The sequence below is a fragment of the Phasianus colchicus genome, chromosome 8 (genome assembly GCF_987193195.1).
Source record: "Phasianus colchicus chromosome 8, bPhaCol1.hap1.1, whole genome shotgun sequence".
Lineage (NCBI taxonomy): Eukaryota > Metazoa > Chordata > Aves > Galliformes > Phasianidae > Phasianus > Phasianus colchicus.
The window spans coordinates 5,554,853-5,580,260 of record NC_143443.1 but is presented as its reverse complement, the minus strand read 5'-3'; the positions used below and the strand labels follow the sequence as shown (position 1 = coordinate 5,580,260).

Here is a 25,408-nt window from a genome sequence, read left to right as displayed (position 1 = left end):
ACAACCTGTCAAGTCAGTTCTGTTTTATGAGATAAGTATGCCTGACACTATTTTTTTTAGCAATCAATATTGACTTATGGAGTGACAATAGTTCTTCCAGGGCCTTTAAAGTTTATCATACCACTGTGATACTAATCTCTCTTACTCTCCTAATGAAACTAAATTGCTTCCCTTGAAGGATCAATCTTTTGGGCGTAATTCTGATCTCATTCATGCTGCTTTAGTCCGTTGCCTCCAGCAGAGAGCTGCTTTACACCCGCCATCAGAATAAGCCTCTTTCCATTCACAGCAAGCACTGCGCACGTGGCACCACCGGTGCCCAAGTGTCTGGGAATACAGCCGGACGTACTCTGAGAGCCTTTCAGTTCTTTGAACTTCTCTATTGTATAGCTTCTGCTCACATAAGACAGCAAATGAAAGCCCAGCGCTCTTGTGCAGAGTAACCAAGCAACAGGGCACAGCAGGGAGACCCTGCTATCTGGTGCTAATCACACCCCAGGGAGGGAAGGCTCATGAATGAAGTGCCGTTTTAACATTTATCATATTTCTTTTCATTTAAAGGTAAAAATAAATTATTGCTATAAACCGCTTTGATCCATGGAAAATGCCTTCTGACACGAAATCCACTCCATCTGGCTCTCGGAGATTAGCATACTGCATACCCAGCTGCCACTCAAAGCACTCAGTCCGAAGCAGTGGATCACCAGCACTTCTCAAACCTCACAGCCTACAGCCACCTTCTCTCAGACCTGATCTTTGCCATGAGGTCATTTCCATACATCGCCCTGGCAATGAGTCCCATGAGGCTCCAGCGGGTGGCCAGAGAGCTCCTTGCTGCCTCAACGCAGGGTTTAAGGACTGAGGGAAGACTGCCCTTACGCCCACAAGGACTCCAAGCTTCAATGTCCCTAAGCAGTAATTAAAATGACAACATGTAATTTTCAGCAGCCTGCTAAGAGCTGCATTTCAGCTCTGCTGGAAATTGGAGCAGACCAGAATTTCCATAGCAGGATACAAACCTATATGTCCTTCTCCATCCCCCAAAGGAGGTGCGAGTAAAAATGTGTGTTAAAGTGCTAAATGCAGCCCAAGCAGCTCTGTGCTCAGCTCACATCGCACTCCCTGTCTTCTCATCACATAAGTCAGGTCTGTGAGGGACTCTGGGAAATGACCACCTTGCTCATCTCAACGGCATTATCAGCAAAGTAACATCAGGCACACAGCAATGGCAGTTGACGGCATCAGGCCCTGAAACACTCGAATTAGTGCAATTATTCAGAAATTACATTTAGCCTTTCTGTGGACCGACATATTGTACAAATGTATTTATTTTTCCAATTTGTCCTGCCCCAAGGCAGGGGCTAAACGGACTAGTTGTCTCTTAGTTCACCTGCAGGACTGTTCATGTGGGTTCTGCATTGGTTTCTTTAGTTTACTGCAGCACGGCAGTATGAAAAGGCAAAGCATCAGCACCGGTGCTGAGCCTACAACCATTGATCAAGGTCCCTCAGTGACCAAACACTAGCTGCAGCAGATGGCAGCAATGTGAAGAGGAGGCATTCATCTCTGAACTCAGTTATAAGACAGGAATGCCTACTGTCGAGCACGTCTGTACGTGAGCCAAAAGGTTTATTGCATAGGCAATGCCAGAAGACAATTATGACAATTAGGCAGTCATTTTGACCTGTTTTAAATGGACTAATAGCAGGGATTATTATCACTTCGTATTTTGTTCCAGTGATGATCTGGATCTGCCTGCACTGAGGATTCTGCACAAGCCGTGCAAGCACGGAGACCATTTCTGTCTAGCGTGGCATGCTGCTGAGCTACGGGACAGGGACAAGGAACAGCAAGGCTGGCAGAGAGCAAAGGGACCACCCCAGGCTCACTGTAGCTGATGCTCAAAAACTGGTAGCACAGCTATATGCAAGGACTGTTCATTTTCATCACCACATAAATAATGCTATAATATTAGCAGTTTGTGGTTTCTGCTTCATCTCTGTGCCTCATTTCTCATGGCATGTGGAGTAAGGGAATTCAGAAGGAAATGTAATTATGCATCCCAAATCCAATCCTGCCCAGCTAAGCCAGAGCTGAGCTCTAGTGCTGGAAGGCAGGCTTCTCTGCGTTAGCAGTAGGTTCCCCTGAGTATAAATGCCTGGAAGAAGAAAGTAGCACTCATCAGAACCAAGAAGGGAACGAGCCACTGAAGTCAGAGACTGTTCAAATGAGTAAAAACAGTATTTGGTGCTTTATTTAAAGCCAAGAGGAAGTAAGATTTTCACTTGGAGAAAGGCACAAGAAAACCAAACTTAGTACTGGGAAAAAAGTCTAGAAGGTTCACAGAAGACTGCAAAAGCCAAGATGTTCCGTAAGGGAGGCAGCTCCTCCCTGATCCACCGTGTGGCTGAGGGGAGCACAGGGTGCTCATGCCTGCCGGACAATGTGATTCCAACACTGAAGTCACTAATCACACTGCTACATACGTATTTTTTGCTCTGTTAATTCTCAGCAGCTCTGTTGCTTGAAATTCCAGAACACGGGGACACCTGGAATTTAAAGAATCTTTATTTTTCTTCTCCCTCTACCTGTCTTCCTAGCTTCAGCCAAATGATCTTTACTTGCTCCTTAGCAAAAGAAAAAAAAGTTACATCCAGTTTAATGGAGGCTAAGAGCATGCCAATAAGTCATAAGGTCTCGTTAGTCATTTGTTGCTCTAGACAAAAACAATTGCTTCCCATAGAGAGCAGAGGGGGCTAGGACCAGAAATGCAGGAGCCACGGGCCCAGGTCTCGCCCTGCTCGTTGATCACCACTCAAAGGCCCAGCCACAGCCCCTGGGCCCATGAGAGCTCTGGGCAGAAATGAGCACCAGGACAAGCAATGGAGAACGCACACCAAAACTGCTGATGATCTTCTGGACTGACTACATGGAAAAATAAATGAAAATATGAAGGGCAGCAGCAAATCTTGGCCTAGTAAAGCCTCTTTTGTAAATTCCTTGCAACCTTCCCAGTAAAATATTTTAACAAACTCAGTTGATTACAATGATTAAAGCCCTACAAGTGAACAACATCTAGCTCTAGCTGCCTAACGAGAACAGCTAGAGATCAACAGATGAGAATTCTCCTACTCTCCTGTCCTTCGGGATCAGCCTTAGCAGCATTTCAACGGTTTTACAGGCTGTACTTGCCATTCTCAAAATAAAAGATAGGAGAAAGCCGGTCTATTGCTCTAAGCATTAACCAGAGAAATGGGAATTCTAATTAACACTGATAAACTGGACTGAGTGTCCTAAACCTTGAGAGGCCATACTAAGTCTCCCTACCAAGGCATAGAGGGACATAGTGAGAAAGACCACAGACCACACAAGCAGGAATGCAATAAGTGTAAAATTTTTCAAGTGAATTAGGAGAACATACCAGTAAGAGATAATACACATGGCGCTGCTTCCCAGCACTGACATACCATGTCCACCACAAATGCCACAGGGCACAAAATAACGCTAAAGGTTTGCCAACGTGAACCATTACTTCATCCTTCCAGATTTCTCTCCAGAACACTGCAGCTCCCACTGATTTACCGCAGAGCTCTCCAGAAAGGATCGGTGTTTTCTGGGGCTTCAAACACAAAGCCTGGCTTGTTCCCCTGCAGGCAGCTCCTCTGCCATCACTACTTATGGGACTCTCCATGAAGCCTGCTTTAGGTCAGTATTACGTGGACCTTGCTTTCTATATTGCGATTAAATTTAGCTGAGCAGAGTGCCTGCCAGTAAATCAAGAGGAAAATCCTGGGAGTGCCTAGGCACGGTCTCTGATTTTTCAGATTGTCCAGCTCATCTTTATGGATACACAAAGTTGCAAAGCATAAATCATTAATATCCAATTTGGGGAAGTCACTGGGATGTAACTGCTGTGTAGGCAAATGAAAATATAAAGCTATCAGTGATATATTAATTTTATAGTGCTCCATATGAAGCAGTAGTTTTTAGATGCGAAACTTCCTTGCCTAGAGGGGCAGCTTTACTTTTATCTAGATTAATTCCTAAGAAAAGCCTAATACTATCTGACATTTTTCAGATCAAAGTAATTTGCTTATTTGGAAGATGGAAGACAGCTTTGTAGTAGTAGTAAGTGAAAAGGCAGCCCGAGGAACTGAGGTACAAAATCCAACTGCTCCTCACGTCACTTGGAGTTTCTCTGAAGAGCACTGTCACTTAAACCCTGCCGTTCACTATCTCAGAGATCACTCATGGTTTTTGGAGGGCACAGAAAAGATACGACAGAATACACTGAAAATATTAATCTTCTTGCTTTATGGGCCATTTTCCCTAGCAATCACTGGTCTTTTTTGAGGATGAGGGTAGCAAAGATTTTCAGGATGAGACTGATCCCATAAGAACAAATATCTTAGCGCAGAGAACAGCTAGAGATACCAAGAGAAGCCTTGCTTGGTTTACATCACGTGAATCTGCACAGGGATGGGTCAGTCAGTGACTTACTGAATGGGAAAATTAAAGGTTCTTCAAGGAAACATCAGCTGAAATGTGATTGGGCTTTTTGCTTTTAATTTCCTAGTGTTTGCCATCAGTTATTTGATGTTCTGAATTCTTATTTAAACTCTGTTTGACAAATAGAGATCAACAGTAAAAAAAATAGAAGTTCAAAATGAACACATAAGCTCCTGTAGAAGTCTCATCTGTACATCTTTATCTATACGGATCATAGCTATTGGCACAACCTGATGTTGTCATAAAGAATACCTCATAAAGTGTGATATCCCAGCTGAAGAAAGGCTTTTGCTTCCTAGTTTCTCCTGAAATGTCTGGAAAAGAGAATTACTCTTTTTTGATGTTGTTGTTCTTTTGTTTTGTTTTCTCACCCAAAAGACATTGCAGAGGGCAGCTGCTTCCTTCCAAATCTTCACCATAGAATGGCCTGCGTTGAAAAGGACCACAATGCTCATCTGCATTCAACCCCCCTGCTACGTGCAAGGTCGCCAACCAGCAGACCAGGCTGCCCAGAGCGACACCCAGCCTGGCCTTGAATGCCTCCAGGGATGGGACATTCACAACCTCCTTGGGCAACCTGTTCCAGTGCCTCACCACCTTCTCTGTGACCACGCACCATGTTGCTATGCAAGAATATTTCAGGAGTGCTTTGAACAGATTTATATACATCATCCAAATACAGATGCTTTGCTCACAGCCTCCAGTGGAGAAGTGCATCCGTAAGATCTCTTGGTCCACCTGAAGAAGTCATTCCAAGAGTCATTCCACCCATCAAAAGATCTCACAGGTACATCTTAATACAAAATGCTGCATTTCTTTGGGCCACGTTTACTCCTTTCAGTACCTTTAATTTAATGCTGTTTGATTAATGTATACTTGATTTTGCATAAGATGCCCAGAAAGTCTGTCCCAATATTGAAAATGAACTCTCATGCCAATTCAGAGTCAGAATCTAGGGTAGTCTGGATCTATTGTGGCAGAGAGGAGTGGTGGGGAAAAAGGAAAAAAAAAAACTCAGATCCCAAATGAAATTAGCTCACTGATTACAAAAATAATAATAATAATAATAATAATAATAAAAATCTCAGCTTCATAAGTAGATTTGGAACATATCTGCATGCAAATCTATTTCCAAAATAATCCTAACCATAAAAAGTTTCCATCTGTTTCCATTCCCTACAGATCCAATTAGTTCGTCTCTGTTACTAAGATAACCACTTTTCAGTTATACCAAATCAATAAAGGTTTATTACCATTCAGTGCCTCCCCTTTGATTCCATGGCATCTACTTCAAGCAGATACTTTCCTCCTCTGAATTCTCTGCCCTAATGTACATCAAGAGAATAAACTAAAATCTTGACTTTCTTGTTCAATAAAGTAGGCAAAACTTAACATCGTTTGATAAATACTGGTTTATGCATAAACACTGCAACCAATAGGACCCATTTAGAAAATATTAGCCAGCATACATAAAACACAAGAAATTTCTGTTGTGGCTTTCCACATAATAAAGCTAGAGAAGCTGGTGTTTACAAATATGTTGTTCTGGTCATTAATTCTCTGTACATCACCAGAAGGCATTACTGTATCTTAAAACAGTATCTATCTTCTTTACTTAAATGAGACTTAGCAGTCTTGACCATCTTCTGCAAAAGAATGGCACTTTCCCTTCTTGCTTTCCAAACAGCTTGGTATCTCCCATGAAATCCACTGTCTATAATGGGAGAACACTTTGTTATCAGCTGCTTTTCTCCGTCTACGTGCCACTTGTTCTTGTTTTCCTTCACCTTACTTCCTTCCCACTACTTTCTCAGGCCACTAGGAAGGAAGAGGATTAGCCCAAGAGAAATCTCATGGCATGAACAGACTGTATCTTGGCCTGCGATGTGAAGAGTTATATTTCTATGTTCCTCTTCAATAACTTTAGGAATTCCTTGCACCAGCTCCCCCACAGCCCGGTGCAGCACTGCCCAGACAAGCCAACCCTGGACTGAGATCAGAAAGTGCTTTTTCCAGTCTCAATCCCCTCACCAACTGCCATGTGTTCATGAGCTCTTCACCCTGAGTTACTCTCAAAAGAGGAAATGAAGGACTAAGACAGAGAAAAAGGATGAGCATCTCTTCATCTTTCTCTCTGCAGGTATGCACAGCTCATGGGAATGATTGCAAACAGAAAGCTGTAGACAGCACTCCATCCAACTCAGGACAGGAAGAATAGCTCACAGTGGAACTATGCAAGCTGCTGATGGGCTTTAGAAGTTCAGTTTAATGGTGGCTTTTACATGACAACCACCAGGTAGAAAACAGGAATTCTTTCCTAGGCTTTTCTCACTAGAATTCAGACAAAAATAAGTATTATCCACAGGCATGCTATTTACACTGCCTAGGTGCCTTTGTTAATTTCCAGTTAGCCAGTACATCCTAGTAGGAATTTTTTATTTAGGTTACTGCCTGACACATTTCTATGACAATGAAATCTTGTGGTCTATGTGACTTATTAGTAAGTTCTCAAAAACTGGAAAGGTTTAAAAATAAATCATCCTGTAGCTAAGAACTTACTTTCTTCTAAGTTCTTGTTTCAGGAGAATAAAAGTCAGATTTATTTTACATTAATACCGGAAGCTTCATATTTCACTAAAAGTACCAAGTTCTTCCAGAGAGCTGCCACGTGATGATTTTCCTTGAGACGGTCACATTTAAGCAGAGCTACTCAACCATCCCCAAAACTATTTCATGCAGCGTTATTGTTAACCATCACACAGTAAAAGCATAAAGAAACCTACTCTGGCACACAAAGAACCCCATTTTGGAAAAGCCTCTGTAACAGCTACTTAGCAATGGTGTGAATGCCAAAAGAGTACATACCAATACCTAATTGTGGAGCAGTCCTGCATCGCTAGATTAATTCTTCCTCTGAAGGTCACTGTGCCTTTTCCTCTCCCCTCCCTTACTGCCTGTCATTTACATTGGCTTTAAATTAATTTAAGGCAAATTGAAGATGCAATGAAATAAAAAATAAACAAAGACAATCCAGATTCTATTTTACTTGCACAGAAAGTAACTAACCAAACCATCCGCAAGATATGACCTTGTTTGTCTTATTCGTTTCTCTAACTTTGTCTCACTTAAGGAGTATGAAAATCAAATTCTTTTTGCCCGGTAATGAATAACTACCAGAAACCCTATGAGGGCTGGGAACATCAAGGGAAATTGAGAGTGGATGGCATGAATTTCCCTAGCGGAAAAGCAAATCAGTGACTCATTCCAACTGTCACCTGAGACCCCAGCATTCAGGCCAGTGACAAACCTTCTCACTCTCTCTTACAGATAAGCTTGTTTGTGACCAAATCCTCATTGCCCTTCTGTTAACCTTGAGCTGACAGCCCACCAGGTGTAATCCAGGTACGTGTCCTCCTATGGACATCCCCTTCACCTCTTGTCGTGTCCCTAAAAACAAATCCGGTTGCTGCACAACAATCATATCATTATGTCCTTTCATAACTAATACTAATTCTGGCACTATTTCTGTGATGTTATCTGTGAAAAAATAGGAAATTGTAAAGAAAAAAAAATCAACCATTTGCCTCATAAACAAAAATGAGAGGACTTAGATATATATCTATATCTATATCCATCTCCAGAGATTTCCAAACGTAACTGAGCAAACCAGCCACAGTGTGGACCAGACCATTTGCAGGTTAAAGCCCTACTGCGTTCCATGAAACCCAGATGCTGATTTTAGCAGTATCCATGTCAGTGAACTTCACAGGTTCAGATGAGAACAGCTGTTTCTCAGAGCCACAGGGGTTTGAGATCGCAAAGAGCATTTTCTAAGTCCCAGTGCTTTACAACTCACAGCCAGCCAGTGGCAGGGCTGTGCTTACAAGAGGCAGAGTCCAAGTTTCAGGCTGTCCTGGGAAGACCCTCCAAGCCCAGCTCTGCCTCGAGAAAGAAACTGAAATCCTGATGTGACGCCCAGGAGCTGTTTAAGCCACACATGCTGAGCTGCTAGGTTTGCTCTGGAGTTGCTGAGCAGTGCTGGAAGGAAACTCCTCAGTCACACATCAGGCAACATCCTGAGTTTCTCCCTCAGCACGGAGATGCTGCTGCCCAGAGCCAGATGTCTAACCCACAGAGCTGTCTCCAGAAACATCAGTCTAAGCAAAGAAAGGCCAATAAGCATTGCTCTGATCATATGTCAGTCTTGCTTGTCCAATTTAAAGAGGATATGCAGGTGGGGTCAAGTTTGATCACCTCACTCATTTCCGCTGGTGACTGGGCTTCCCCTTTCTCCACAGCAAGTCATACTCCAAAGATCAGTTTCTTCTGCCTGGTTGATGAACACAGACTTTACTTCCTCCTCGTGCTCCAAGAAAGTGAAAGGAAGAGAGGACTGGCCACAAAGCACAGCTTTCTCCAGGGCTGTCCCCTGTTCAGGGCTGTTCCCCCGCCACACTGCTCAGTGAGTGGGCAGAACTAGTTGCACTCCTTGAACAACCCTGTGCCTTCGCTGGCACAAATAGGCCCACAACTTCAATAATAAGCAGCAGAGCTCAGGCTGATCTTAACTTAAAACTAAGCTTCTTTTTAGGAATAAACTCAATGTTGTGCAGCTGCTCAAAGCCCTTGAAAAGCTCACCCTACTTGCTTTCATTTCCTGCTTGCTTACTGTGCTTGCCTGCCAACTTCAAGAAAACACATTTCCTACTTAGTCTACTGTTTGCAGTTCAGGATCAGAGACTATATTTTCCATCCACCTATTTATGTATTTATGTTTTTTCAGGTTTTCTCTGTTCCTGCACTCTAGGAAGCTGGGAACACTTTCGGTGGAGCTCCCACAGCCCAAAATAAGCAGCCAGATTACAAAGACGCTAACATGCTTTGAAATTTGGATTACCGATACATCCTTTAAAAGGGTTTCTGTGCTTCTCAGATTTCTGTCATGATGAATTTAATATTCCTTTGATACCACGATTGAATAGATAGCCAGTGTTGGAATCAAGGACGGATACAGTGTTCAGTGTAAAGAGAGAGGAGGTGGAAGAGGCTGTGCAGACACAAGCAACATGGAGTAGAAAGCACATCAAGCAACACCAGACCAGCGTACCTACTGATACACTGCAGAGGTCTAAAACCTCCTCTTTGCCAGCCTCACTTCTCTACTGATCTGTCTAGTGTTTTAAGATATACTCTTCTCATGAGCTCCATGAGTAATGTTAGCAACCTTTGCAGAAGACTGCAAAGTAAGAATCTAAGCCATCTCTGCAGTCATCTTAATAAAAGAAGGATTAACATGAGGTCCAGGAGGAGCCATTACACAGGATTCAGTGGCTATATATGAAAATGCCAAAGCTCTGTTGTCCCCTTCCTTCAACCTGTAAAAGCAGATGCAAGTAATATTGTGGCAGGCTGCTACCACACCTTAGATATCTTCTTGATTGCTGCAAGATCCCAACGCTGCACCCCAAGCAAAGCGTAACCTAATATGTATGTATTATACGCACGCAGAGTATCTAATTATAGTAACAGTTCTCATTAATACTTTCAGACTCCATAGGTTATTTTCCTTAGAATACTGCTTACAAATTCCCTTCCCCTTCACCACTGTCCTCTGCTTCTGACAAGAGCTGAGAAAAGCTCCTGCTGCATGCAGAATGCTAATAGTCGCTTGAGTTATCAGTCAAAACAGATGCAGACAAAAGTAATCAGCATCATCAGAACATCTCTATGATGCAGCAAGGAGGTATTTCAAGCTCTGCTCAAATGAACTAGCTAAGAGTGAGCTACTGCCTGGGAATTACACTAATGTGATGTGACATTTGCTTAAAGCCAAGTCCTTCCGTTAATGAGTTTCAGAGTTCCCACCGCAAAGTCATAGCTACTGCTGAAGAATCAGAAAACCTGTGGATGGCAGGTCAGAATAATAGAAAGACTAAAGAAATTACAGTAAAATGCCAGGGAAAAGGAAATCGGAATGGGTGAAGTGTAACTTGCATTCAGAAGGATCCATACGGATTGCATCTCCGCAGATGTAGCTGACTCAGTCACTCATCTGGACCAGCACTTCACTTCAGACATCTCATCTGTCCCTATGCTTCAGAGCTTCGCTTGATCAGGAAGCACTTTGCATCTTGCACTGGTTTGTTTCTGTACGCTGAAAGGGAAGACTGATAGTCTCCAACATTAGTCAATTAATGAAGCCATCCTCAAAGGGGAGCCATCTAGACAGTCTCGCATCAATCCTGACACTCCAAATATCTTCAGGAGTCACATGTCTGACACACTGAGCAAGATTAAAATACATTTAGTTTATTATCCTTTGTCTTCCTAAACAGTGTATTTTGTTGTCTCAAATTAGAGCACTTGTCTTTGTCAGGGACAAAGTCTCTGATGGTCTGATCTCATCTGTGGTGACGTCCCTGCCTTGTCCCAGAACCTGTTGCATTCGTGTTTATGGATTTAAAATAAATAAATTCAAATTCATGTTGGTAGCAGCTTGTTTTGTTCAGCAGAAGCGACTGTCAAAACCACAAGCAGCTCCCAGGCTGACTGTTATACATCTCAGCAACCGCTGAACCCTGCAGCTGCCCAGCCCAAGCAGCCGCTCCTTCTTGGGCTCAGCCTCCCCTGTGACAGGGCTGAGGGAAGGATGAGCAGGAATAATGCTTGCTGAGCTCAATCCTCCTGTACCCATCATCACGCCCCTTGCCCTGTCTCAGCATCAGTTCTCACACGTTTGACAGCTTTTTTCTGGTCAAACACGGAAATTGTTTTTTAAAGCCATTTTAAGGATTTGAACCCCTCAGCTACACGGAAACTTATATGACTAACAAAAAGCTTGTTATACGTTTGGATACTGTGGCTTTGGAGAGCTTAAATATTTAGCTAGACATCAAAGTACTAGAAATCCCTTTCCCCTTTCATCATTGTTCATAATAGCTTCTAATAAGCATGCATTGTAATTTCATTTCCCATTTCAAACTGGATTCTTTCAGTATATGAGTAACATCATGGACATCAGTGGGGTTACTGATGGGGTATGCATCTCTTCAGCCAGACTATATACTATTTCACAGAAAGGCTTGGGTTGGAATGGTCCTTAAGGATCACCAAGTTCCATCATCCCTGCCTCAGGCAGAGTTCCCAACCGCTAGATCAAGTACTAGATCAGGTTGCCTGGGGCCCTATCCAGCCTGGCCTTGAATACCTGCAGGGATGGGGAATCCACAACCTCTTTGGGCAGCACCTCACCACCTTCGCAGTGAAAAACTTCCCCCTGATGTCTATTCTAAATCTTCCTTCCTTTAGAAACCATTCCCCATCCTATCTATCACTATCTACCCATGTAAAAAGTTGTTTTCCTTCCTTTTCATAATCTCCCTTTAAGTACTGGAAGGCCACAATGAAGCCTCTCCAACTTTTCCCTCTGTTTGACCAGCAGGTCCTCGCCAAGCCATGCCGTTTCCTGCCTCCTCTGCCTGCTTCCTTATCCTGAGAGATGGAGAACTCTCACATTCTCAGAAAGGTATCCTTAAAGCTTTACTCCACTTCTTTGTCTCTAAGGACAGCTTCCCAGGATTCTCATTCGACAGTTCTTTAAACAGCCTGAACTTTGCTCAACTGATGTTCAGGGTTCTGACTCCACGCTTTGCCAGGCCCACATTCCTCAAGATCATGAACTCAATGAGGGCAAAGTTACTGCAGCCCAGGCTGCCTCTGATCCTAATGCCTTTAATGATTTCCGCATTGATGAGCAATGCCTCACCTCTGGCTTATCTGTCCAGTACCTGAACAAGAAAGTTATCATCAATGGTCTCAGGAGTCTCCTGGAATGCTTGCAGCTTACCGTGTTGTTTTCCCAGCAGATACGTGGCTGACTGAAGTCCCCCATCAGGGTGAGAGAGCATGCAAGCGCAACACTTCTCGCAGCTGAAGAAAGAAGGCCTCATCAAAAGGCTCCCCTTGATCAGGTGGCATGTAGTGGACCCTGACTACCAGCTGTCCTGTTCCTAATTTTAATAAACAGACTCTCAACCCATTCCTAACTGTTTCTCAGTGGCAGCTCCGCACAGTTTATCTGCTTTTTAACATGAGGGACAACTCCCTCACTCCTCCTTCTTGCCTATTACTTCTAAAAAGCTTGTAGCCTCAATGGTGGTGTTCCAGTTATGTGAATCATCCCACCATGTTTCCGTAACAGCAATAAAATCGTGGTTTTCCAAGTGCCCCACAGTTTCCAACTCCTTCTTATTTCCCACACTGTGCACACTGGTATTTCCTTTCCTTTCCCTCTCTGAATTACTTATGCACCTTTGTTAGCCCAGCATCACTGCCACCAAAGAAGAAGATTAATGGTTGTGGATGCCCCATCCCTGGAGGTGTTCATGGCCAGATTGGATGGGGCCCTGGACAGTCTGTTCTGGTATTAAATTTGGAGGTTGGCCCTGCCCATGCCAGGGGGTTGGAGCTTCATGATCCTTGAGGTCCCTTACGACCCAAGCCATTCTATTATTCTATGATTAATGGATGTGTTCACTTGCAAATGTACATATGCACACATACACACAAAAAAAGTAAAGAAACAGTACAGAAAATAGGCATAAAATTTAGATATAAATTCATTGGGAAAGAGAAAAACCCACTGGCCCCAACGTCCTACTTTCATCATGACTTGTAGGGTTCTTGCTCTGAATGTAAGCTGCCACCAAGCTTTCTGCATATGGAGATTTGGAGCCTAACAGCTAAATCTATGGTGATATGAAAGACAGGTAAAAACAGGTCTGGTTCTGGATGACAAATGCATTATATTTGAAAATAAAGCATTTGTAAAATATATGATGTTGCTGCTTCCCACTCTGCTTACAGTGGCAGAAAACTGTAAATCTACATTTTCACATGTAGAGATATCCTTACTTTTGCACTCATTTACTGGATGCAAACAGCATGTGATACGTCCAGACTGCAACAAGCTTGTCTGTAGATCTCCCCAGGATTCTGTGGAAATGTGAAATTAGGAAGCACAACTAAGCTGGAGCAAAAGCGGCTGAGAAACCAACACAAGGCTAAAGAAGCACCTTAATGTGAGGTTACCAAGTCCATGCTCTGCCTACTGGAAGGGCTCCAGCAGCCCTTCCATGCTCCCTACCAGGTGCTGCAGACTTGGCTGACTTGCAGGAACATGACAGATGACTTTATTTTGCCAGGGAACGCTAAGGAAACATCTTTATAGGCCCTGAGGCACCTTAAGCACTAGGACTTGCCTCCATCCAAGCAGGCAAAAGTCCTTCCAATTATACACATCTCCATTTAGTTTTCTCTTCCCCCATGATAAAAGAGCAACTGGGAAATGCCCTATCACTTCAAAGGAACAGTTGCTCTTTATGCCAGGTGCATTAATGATTAATTCATTAATTAGTTATTCACACAGTACTTTGAAGACATAAAGCTATAAGAGCTTAAGGAGATTTGTAATTATAAAGTTTAATATAGAGGCAAAACCAGTTGCAGCCTGTTTAGCACTTGCCAAATGCTTCTGCCTTAACTTGGTGCCACAAAGATATGTGCATTGTCCTCTGCTTGACCAGTCAGTTTGGAAGAGTACAGTCACACTACAGCAGGTTATAATGCAAATCACCATCATTAAGGCAATCTGTCAAAACAGGGTCTGAAAGGATTCATGACTGTGCTCTGCTGTGTCCTGCTACACAGGAAAGGCCTGAGGAAAGTTTCCCTGAATGTTTTCCTGACCACTAAGCTGCCTGATGCAGCCTCCAACACGTGGCACCTTCCATGCCTTGATGATGATGTCACCAGCAGCACTTGTGGGAAGTGGGTGGAATGGCCCTTTTCTGAGCAATGTTAACTGAGCAAACCCAAAGGAGCAAATACCGCGGTGAAAACTGCCCCTTATTACACTGTGATGCACCTTTAAGGGCAAAGCAGATTTTGGTTTTGCATAATTCAGAGTGAAAGGCTACAGAAGTCATGTTCTGTGTCTTAGTTCCTCAGGCTCTACTTTAGGAACATTTATGCATTTTTCAGCTCCACAACCACAAATTTTTAAAAGTCAAAATGGGGGTGTCATTTTTTAGATGATTCTAAATCTAATCTATTAAACTACTTAAGCTGTAATCTCAGATCAAGTACAATCTTCAGACAAAGTACTGTTCACAGATCTCATTCAGCGGATGGCTTAAAAAAATAACTTGCATTAGCTTCCAGGAGTTCCAAAATTACTCGGGCAATTTCCGGACCAACAGAAAAAAAGGCAAAATTTGTCAGATAAATGATTCGTTGTGAATCATTCCCCTTCTTCTGCCAGAAATACAGTGCCAAATCACATGCAAGATGTGGAAAGCCCGCGTGCTGCTCGGGTTATGCTCTGATATGCAACACTGTCCATCTGACAGCTTTCCTGGGCACCAAATAAATTTAGAAATGGAGAAGAGAAAAAAACAAAGTTACAGGAGGTGACTTCTGACAAGTAAAGAAAAGAAAAAAAGAAAAATAGCTCTCCAGTGCGTGTGTGTGCTTGCCAAAGACTGTCTATGTTACTTCAATATTAGCAACACCAAAAGAGATCATAAAAAAATGCTTCCCTGTTATATTTTAAATATGGGAAGGAAGAATCCACGATATTTTTGTTTCACATTTTTATCCCACTTCAATCTCACAGTTACAGTGAGGAATTAAATTATGTATACATGAAACATACGTAGCTGAAAATATCTCAGGGTAAGGAGGTATTATTTATTGCCAGTGTCAGGCAGGCTGTGTATGCAAGCCAATGAATGCACAAAGAATCCCTCAGTAAGTGTACAAAATCACATGTGCTGTTTTTGCTCTGTGGTTTCTGTTATTGGAATCGCCAGGTTGGGCATTTTCAGGTAGGTGTCAATCCACTGTCCCCAGGACGCAATTCTTCCCACTGCACACAAAAACACAACTCTAAGAGCCCTGTGGTCTTTGAAGTCAGATGCAGTTAAGCAAAGAGTGCTGTGATCCTGACTGCTGATGTAGGCAGCAGTATGTCTGAAAAAGGTAGCCCATTCAACACGTATCTGTCATCTGTGGCAAAAGGCACACTAAGACCTTCTGCCCCCGCCAAGAGCATCCCATGTTCATTTTCTCCTTCCTTACAGCTGCTGCTCCTCCTCCCCAGCAGATGGCTGTTAGAAAGCTATTTTTTCCTGGCTGGTACTTTTGCTACTTTGCTGCAGCTAGGTATTTATGTAAGTGGTAGACAAAAACAACAACCAAAACTTGCTCTAACGTCAGATGTTTATATAGGGTATCCTGGAAACAGACATCTATAGCAGCTTCTTTACCCGGCTCTCTGCTGTCAGACCATCACAGTGCATAACCCTACTGATGTGACATGAAAATTATGCTGAATTTTCACAGGTGCTCTGAAAGCCTCAGAGGTGAGGCTGGCCCCACCACCTGCTCCCTCAACTCGCCTCTCTTCTCCTCCTGCCCCTTAGAAAGAAAAAAGGGAAGTGCAAATTGCTCCTGTCAAAGTAAAGAGGTTCCTTAAAGAGCAAGAGCCCACCTAGCCACGGGAAAGGTTACATGCCAGCACTAGACAATATACCACCTGCCCAAAAGATCAAGAATTACCCTTTTCCTGTCTTAAGAAAACTCACATGCTGAAATGTATTAAGATATGCATTCATCCTATTTTCCTTCATATACATAATTGCCCAACTAAGTTAGGAAAGCAGGCCAAGTTGAGTGAGGCATGTTTACTGAAGTGTTCTAAAGCACAGCCTGCACTCCCTGTTCACGTACATCCTCACGGCTCTAGCTTCCACGGAAGGGATACTTTCCCTTTTACACCAACTCAGCGTAAGTCCTCAAGTCGCACAAAATGTGCTGCGGTGACTGACATTCCTGGAGAGTTAAATCACTATTAACATTCCCTGCTCAGCCTAAGACTAAATGGGAAGCGTGATATAGTTATTTAAACAGCATAGGAACTATAAAACATCATTAAACTAGAACAAGCATTAAATTCCCTGATTTTCTGCTTTTTGTCATAAGATGTTACTTTCCTTCAAAGTTGAAAACTTTTTTTTGGTAGTTCTTTGAAGTCCTAACAGTCATTATTCTTAAAAAGTTCTCTTTTCTCTGCTCCCTTTTCTAATTACTTTTCATTCATGAAAAGTCAATTAACAAAGCCCACAGATTGCATTACCAGCATTTCTAACTTCTCTGGCTGGTACAAGAAAATGGTTTGGATATCGTGCCATTCTGTTTTATTATTTGCCTGTCATCCATTGTTCAGAGATTAAGGTCTGTTAAGCACAACAACTCTGAATAGCAACAACTGTGGTTATCAATCTTTCTGTCCTTATCACCCCACCTCAGCATTTGCTTTCCACTTTAATATGAACCACCAACTTTTCTCTGGCACAGCATAAAATGAATCACTGACCAAAGGGGACTGGGACTCAGTATGCCAAGAAATATCACAAAGTATAAAAGGTTTCAAGACACAAGGCTTGATAAAATAGTTCCTCAGAACATTTCATTGGAAAGAAATTATTTCAGCACCATTAGCAAGTGTAGTGAACACACTAGAGGATGTTCTCAAAATGAAACCTACCTATTCCATTACATTTCTTTCCCCTCACTTTCTCAAAATTCTTGTAAACCTTACATAAGATAGACCACACCATAGAAAGAAATGCTATGTTTCAAGCTGAATAATGTTGAGGTTTTTGTTTCAGTGAAAAAACACAGAAAATTTTGTTTTGAGCGTGTATGGAAAAGATTTGAAAATATTCCTTGATGTTTTTTGAAAGAACACCTATTATTCAGACAGACACGCAATGAGTCTTCACGGGTATAGATAGCCTCAAGTGAACTCAAACGCTCCCAGAGCACCAGTCAGTAAATACAGAAAACATGTCTGAAGGGAAGAGCTGGACAATTTCTTCCACCAAAACAAACAGCGAGATTTACTCAAAGAAGCTTTTAGGGCACAAGAGACAAACAAGGGCTACCTCTCTGTTCAGATACAGTTAAGTGAATTGTTCTTACCAGTAGAGGTGGGGAAAGCAGAATTTTCCCAGAATATATACAATGGGCTCTTCCAGAGGGGGCTCAGAGTGAGTGTGTTGCCTGGAGTCTTGCTGCTGGTGGCTTCAGCCCCTCAAGCACCCTGAGGAGCCTTTACAGGGTTCCTCTGGCCACTTCATTTCAGGACAGGTGGGCACCTGACATTAGAACAAAGCCCGCTTAGGACACAGCTCAATTCCTCTTCCACCCATTGCTGCTGTGGGAACGTGGGCACCTGCTGACTCTCCACGGCGCTGCTGTGCCAGGCATCACTGATAAGCTCTCTCTTCCCACAGAGCAGCACAGCATGCCTACAGTCCACAGCCTGCAGCGACAAGCTGCGCTCACAAACCAGGCTCTGCTCCCTGAGCTTTATTACCTTTTTGATGCTGTTGTTTTACTGGAGAATAATGGGGGAATTTCCTCCAGCCTGTGCGGTATTTAGGGCTTGTGTGTGCTGGCGACATCAGCTGCTAGCTGAGGCTGCCTAATTTTGTGCTGCATAATGACCTCACAGCAGAGGAATGGGATCCACTCAGAATTCCTTGTAGTGCTCTTACAAATTTCATTTGCTTGTAAATTTAGGCAAGCAGCGGATGCACTGGATGCCAAAGTGTTCTGTGCCTGTGCCGGGCTGCTCTACAATCAACAGCAGAGGTGCCCATATCTGCCTGCCCGGGCTCGGTTAAAGAGAGAGAAATCAAATCTGCTTCTGCCATTATGTCCCCCAGCTCTCTGCCCAGCCATTAAACAAATGTGACTTTTATCCACAGAATAGATGCAAACCACAGGTGTAGCAGTTTCTCAGTTTCTAAAACAACAGTTTTGCAGCCATCCCTTGGAATAGCCTCTCTTGCTTGTGAGCATGGCAGGGTAAATAAGCCAGCTGTTTTGATGATGATTTTTAGTTCCTTACAAAATGCATTTTGCTGGGCTGGCAAAACCTATGTGTGACTCGTCTCTGAGGTGCTACTTCTTCCCTTCGTGGCTTGTCAATGTAGATTGCTTCTCCTAGGTCTGCGGGATGTATATTCACACAAAAAGGGGGAGTGATTACTGCGATACCCTTAGTCAGAGATGCAAGGACACTCAAATCTCCTTCCCATTCATGTCTGTGTTTTCACCATCACCCGTGACAATAGCAGCCCAGGAGCTGGGAGGAAACAGAAAGAGGCAGGTGGAGCTGGAAGCCACAAGTTTTCTCCTGCCCCCTTGGATACCGTTTTTGTTCCAACCTCATTCTTGCCCACAGATCTACAGCCCTCACACTCAGTTATACACAAGGAGGAATGTCAGTTTCATAGGGGTTCTTAGAAACCTCAGCCTGTTGCTGTTACCTTGGAAAAGAGGCTGACACACACACCTCTCCACAACATCCTTCCTAAGGTTTTCAAACTCTGCCTCAGTCCTAGACACGCTGGGAAAGCTCACAATCTCACAATATCTTTAAAACCTGGCTCTTCTACCCAAACAATGATACCAGTGCCAAAAACAAGGGTGGCTTGAGTGACACAACTGTTTATCCAAGAGAAGACGGGTGATGCAATTTCAGCCAACGCAACCTTACAAAGTTACATCCACTGTTGAAATGGAATTCATCTGAGGTGGTTTTTGAACTGGTGACCTACAGGTGAAAAGCTCTGCATTTCCCTACTCTGAGATATCCATTTGCTCAGCTTCTATATTTTATGTTCCCTATGGCTTTGTTGTTCATGCAACATTTAACGGATGTGCACACAGTATTGTGGATCGCAGCATATCACATATTTCTGCAGAAATAGCATAAACCGTGATCACATGGAGGATCTCCAAAAGCAGTTTTATGATGCCATCGGTATTCCTTCCTATTCTCAGTCCCTTTGTGGTTATGATAATCGCTTGCTCTGGACAGCTGAAACAGGATTTGTTCAGTGTCTTATATTGGAACCACTCTGGGTGGAAAGACAGGAATTTACTTAAATTATTTATTTACTACATTGTTGGCCTAGGGGCAACCAGAGCAGGATGAACTGTGCTGCTTCTTGGGAATGAAGGGATGAAATCCTTTCTTCCAGCAGAGTTTTGACCCCTAAAAGTAACTTTTTATTCTCTGTGCTCCATGGAGGGAAAACACAAAGCAACATTAATTCCCTCTTCTGCTTTATCTACAGGCAGACTCAACTTTCAAACAGCAAAGCAGCTCACAAAAAAAACACAATCATCAAAACCCTCAGAGTTACTATAGAACGCAGCGGCAGACAGAAAGGAAGAAATAAAAAAAAAAAATCTTTATATCTCATTTTGATCCTTTAACACCAATTGCTGGAATACCCTTGATCAAAAGGAAAAATTGGGGTTTAGTTGACTCAGATTTTAGGCATAGCAGGCACGTTAACAGTATGCTTGATGAGAATATATACATTGTACTTGGCCACAGTATTTTCTGCTGTACATGACAGTGTACTAATGTACCTCTTGTAACAGCGAATGCTAAACATGAGGATTTTGTCACCCAAAGCAACTGCACTAACTAACAACACAGCGCAAGTATGAACACTGATGCAGATCTTAACTTAACTTTAAAAAGCTCTTTGCAATCTGCATCAAAGATCTAACTAGGGTAATTACTGGGATGTCGCAGTAACCTTCCTCTGATCTGCTCACCAGCCTTTCCCAGACAGGTTCTCTTATTAGAAAGCTGCCTCAGCAGGCAGTCCATCACAGAGCTCAGCTCCTGCTCAGTCTGGTGAGATTTGATCCTGGTTTGCTCCATGGAAAGATCGATCTATCTAAAGATCTTTCCAGAACAGTAGGTGTGTAACCTCCAGGATCCTCCCACTGTCCTGCTGCTCAGTGCTTTGAGCAGGCTCGGGGAGAGGACAGGGCATATGGAAGGAATCAGAGCCACAGTGCTTACTGTAACAGAGACATTCAATGGACTTGCTACAGGGATCCCAGCACCACATGTGTTAGGGACTGGCAACAGGGAAAAAAGAAGAAGAAAAAAAAAAGCATCTGGACATAGCTCAGGAGTCTGTCAGCAGAGAGAAGGATACCTATCCTAACATAGAATCATAGAATCCATAGAGTTGGAAAGGACCTCTAAGGGCCATCTAGTCCAACTTCCCTCCAATGAACAGTGACACCACAAGCAAATCAGGTTGCCCAGGGCCTTATCGAACCTTGCCTTGAGAGTCCACAGGGATGGGGCATCAACCACATCTCTAGGTAACCTACTCCACTGTCTCACCACCCTCACAGTAGAAAAATTTTTCCTTATAATATATAACTTAAATCTACCCTGTTTGAGCTTGAAGCCATTTCCCCTTGTTCTACTGCCACAGACCCTGCTAGAGAGTCTGTCCCCTTCTATCCTGTTGCTCCCCTTCAGATACTTAAAGTCCACTATCAGGTCACCTTGCAGCTTTCTTAGGGAAACCATGTCCTCAGACAGCAAGCAACCACAAATGCACACCCATGGAATTATGGCAATCTGAAAAGTATTAGTTGTGATGCTATTCAATGCTAAAATAAAGCTTCGGCCTCTGAAGACAAACCATAGTCATGTAACTGGGGAAACTGAGGTCCCTTTCTCCCTGCAGTAAAGAATGATGTAATTAATTCAAGTGCTAATTAAAAATTAAATAATTGATAACATTATTACTAAGGAACTCTTTATAGCAATGTCAGGAGGCCTAGAAAAATCTGTCAGTAATTAACTGTGGCTAGGGTGTAGGGGTAAGCAATTTTTCCACACGCACATCCGAAACAAAAGTGCATGTTCCAAACGAAGAAACAGATCGCACAGGAGGGAGAACATGACTGTGTTAAACAAGGAATAGGGCAACATAGCCTGAAGTTGTTCATCAGAACAACTGAGAGCAGACGAGGAATGAAGACAGTGCTTGGCACCATGCAAAGCAGAGAAACAGATGAGAACTCTAATGAGAGAACAAAGAACGTTTTTTTTAGCGTCACGAATGAAATGGAAACATTAGCTGTGAATTTGAAATGAATCATAGAATAGTTTAGGCTGGAAGGAAGAAGAGACTTTAAAATTCTACTAGTTCTAACCCCTTCCCACGGGCAGGCTGCCCAGGGCTCCATCCAGCCTGGCCTTGAACACCTCCAGTGATGCGGAGCCCACAGCTTCTCTGGGCAGCCTGTGCCTCACCATCCTTTGAGTGAAAAACTTCCCCCTGACATCTAACCTAAACCTCCCCTCTTTGAGGTTAAAACCGTTCCCCCTTATTCTATCACTAGCAGACCATGTATGCAGTTGGTCTTCTTCCTCTTTACTTTTAAGTACTGGAAGGTTGCAATGAGGTCTCTCCACCAAATAAACTACTCCCTCAGCCTTTCTTTGTAGGAGAGATACTCCTATACTTCGATCATACTCGTGGCCCTCTTCTGGACCTGCTGCAAAAAAATCCCTGTCTTTCCTGTGCTGGAGGTCCCAGACCTGGATGCAATAGTCCAGATGGGGCCTCAAAGGGGCAGAGCAGAGGGGGACAATCCCCTCCCTCTCACTGCTGGCCACCCCTCTTCTTCAGCAGCCAAGGGCACTGTTGGCCTTCTGGGCTGCAGGCACACACTGTGGGTTCCCATCCAGCTTTTCGTCCGTCGGGACTTCCAAGTCCTTCTCTTCTGGGCTGCTCTCAATCAGTTCTTCTCACTGATCTTCACATACCCAAGATTGCTACAATCCAAGGGTAACACCTTGCATTTGGCCTTGTTGAACCTCACTACGTTCAAGTGGGCCCACTTCTCAAGCTTTGTCCAGGCCCTTGGGCGTAAAAGCTCCCCATCCATCACTGCTGGTTTTACCATAAGAATAGTCACGCGGTACTGAAAAACAGCGTCACAATTGTTTCTAAGGCAGGGTTTAACAATGTAGCCATCTGGAGGAAGAGTGTCACAGCAATGGCCTAAAGGAGATAATCAGAAGGGTGGGGGTTGCTATGTCTCACGATGAGAGGCTTCACAGCAGGAGCCAAAGCAAAGAAAATCAATTAAGCCCACTGCAAGAGTATCCAGAACCGAGGAAGCTCGCTTGACACCTGAAGTCCTGTGCGTCCCTGCGCACCTCCTCCCGTTCAAGATGGTGGGAAGCTGACTCACAAAAAAGGCAGCAAAGTAGGTACTGTTGGTTATTTCACCTACTCTGCCTCCAGCAACTTTTTTTCCTGTTTTCTAAAATCGGAACTCTGGTGGTTAAACCTCTTTCACTTGTCTACAAGGCTCTCTCCCTTTCTGGTATTCATGAGTGATTATATGAGAAATGAAAGATATTTGGAGAGGGGAAAGGTACAAGAAATTCTGTTATTGGTGATCATCACGCACAATTTACAAGAGAACTTAAAGCAGTGGTGCTCAAACTCAGGCTCCTGATGCTATTAAAAAGAATTACTATTTAATGAGCTTCTATTTTCATTAATGGTGTGAGATTAAGGCTGCTTGCCACCAGGTGAATACTAATAGATGATCTGTAAGCAAATGAGGCTCTCATTCTCCTAATTTTAATATATGATAGAATAAAACATGCTTTCTAATTCTCCCTTTTGCTAAGCAGAAGCTTCACTGAAAAATCCTTTCTTCAGCAATTGAAAGCATTTGGTTTTACTTTGTATCCTTTTCCTTTAAGGTGTTATTTGAAGAAAAAAAAATTACCATAAAGAAAAAAAGAATAGAAACATGATGGTGAAATAATTAGCTATACAGAAGGCTCCCTTCAGTTTAGACATTCCACTGCAGCGTGTGAACTGAGGGCAAACAGAGAAATGATCCCAGCTCATAGCAAATGTTGGGCTGACAGGTGAGGTTTGATGGCGCGGCCACAGGAGCTGCGGGATACTGCGAGAAAAGCTGGCAGGGAGATTCACAGCACATTAACTGCACCATAGGAGCTGCCTGCGCAATGCCTCCTCCTTAGCTAAGCGTGCAGCTGACTCCCCAGTGAGAGTGGAGCTTCCCATTTCCAATATCTAGAGGATCACCACACTGAAAGAAGTAAATCCGTGGATCCTTCTGCTGCAGTGTTCCTCCTAAGGCCTGCTGATGGCAGGAGTCATGTCATGAACATAATGTTTGCATCTAATGCGGACTGTATTACTCTGCTCTGACGAAGGAACTGGACCTAAGCAACCGCTGAGCACAGAGGCTCTCTGAAAGACACACATGAATAACTGGGTAGGAAAGATGAAGCCAGAATGCAGAGAGGAGCCTGACGTAGTCAAGTAATGGATCAGGTGAAACACCTTTTCAACAGCAGTTTGGAGAACAAATACAACAATGTCGCAGCAAAGACACGAAGAGAGTTAGCAAGAACTCAGGAAAAGAAAAGCATTCTGGTTGTTAGGATGCACACAGTAGGCCATGTCTTAATGATCTTAAAGAAATATCTGCAGTTCTTAGAAATATCCAATAAAAATAATGTCTAATGATGATTTAAACGAGAGGCAGAGCACTAGTGCTTTTCAGAGTAAAATAAGGTAGTAAGGACAGCTTGAAAAGGGAAGATTCAGAGCTCTCTGTTAGCCACCAACAGCTTGAGCTGAAGGATAAGGTACCTACAAGGGATGGTAGATTTTAGTTTGGACTGAATGAATCATATGTATCACAGCGCTCAGTCTCAGTCATCAGGACAGAGAATGTAACTGAATTTATGTTTGCAAAGAGAGAGAAGAGTGAATCAAAACCAGAACCAGCTTACGTCTCTGCAAATTGTTTGGTGGGTCTAGCAACATTTTTGTGTTGTGCAAAACTCAAAGCGAAACTGCAACCATCTCCTACCTTTTCTGAGACAAAAAGCCCTTTTAGAGGGCTGAATTTGTACAACTAAAGTTAATAATTGGAATTACAGATTTTTTTTTCATTTTTGAATGTAATTATGACTTCCCTTTGACCAACCCCTTCACCAGAGTTGTATTGTTTATGTAACCGCATTATTCCACAGTCAAAATGTAATAACAAAATACAGTCAGTTAAAGCACTCAGAAGCTTCTTTCAAACACACAGGTTCCAGAAACAATTATATTTTGCTTTAAAAGCAAAAACACTCCGATCTCTACTTATCACTGCTGCTCAGAGCACAGCGATCATATGTAATTCAGCATCGCTGTTGTCCCAGATAGGTGCCTGGCAAATTGCTTTGGACATTTTCTGTTGCAATTATGGACAGATCGCTTAAAGGTGCAGTTCAGTAAGTAGAATGGCATCGTGGTATGATTTGTGCTTACGTATAATAAAACGTAAACAGGTTTAACCCTCCCATATTTAATGATAGGTCAAGTCCTTAAACCGTGCAGTTGACGTCATCAAGTACTCACAATTTTCCTTTCATAGTAATGCTAAAAGGAACAAGCCGTGAAAGTGTGTCCAGATAACAATGATAGTTACTGTTATTTTTAACTGCACAACACTAGCTGGTAGCTTTCAGCCTTTTGCTTACAAGCATTGTTTTTCATGTTTAATTCTATTCGGTATCAATCCTTTAGCCTAGCAGACTTCTAACCTCCATCTGCTACCCAATGGAAGAGACTCTGTGCAGTAGCGAGGGAATAGAGACAGGGTTTTTGGTAGGACTGTTAGCTTAAAGCTCTCAGAACAATTCAAGTAGAGTTCAGCAGCTCTCTCTTCCCACAGATTATAGGTAGTCATGAGTTCCAACAGATCACAGGAACGTAGATTCAGCTAGTTTGTTTATATGTGACTTCGGCTCATGTCTCTGCGTTTTCCTTCTCGTTCAACATTGCCCTGGGATGCTCACCACTGTTGAGAAGAATCAACATACTGTGTTCTAATGGAGGTCTTTTTTGTTGCTTTCTTAAGTTTCTACTGGGATGATCATTTAGCTTTA

At 43.0% G+C, this 25,408-nt stretch overlaps 1 long non-coding RNA gene across 1 annotated transcript in view; it reads right to left on the bottom strand.

Annotated features, from left to right (window-relative positions):
• LOC149916989 (uncharacterized) overlaps positions 1-17,940 on the bottom strand; it is a 70,297-nt gene extending 52,357 nt beyond the window's left edge. The window contains exon 1 of the long non-coding RNA XR_016468639.1: positions 17,554-17,940. This is a non-coding gene — a long non-coding RNA (uncharacterized LOC149916989). The remainder of the gene's footprint in view (positions 1-17,553) is intronic.
• Between the last annotated feature and the right edge of the window lie 7,468 nt (positions 17,941-25,408).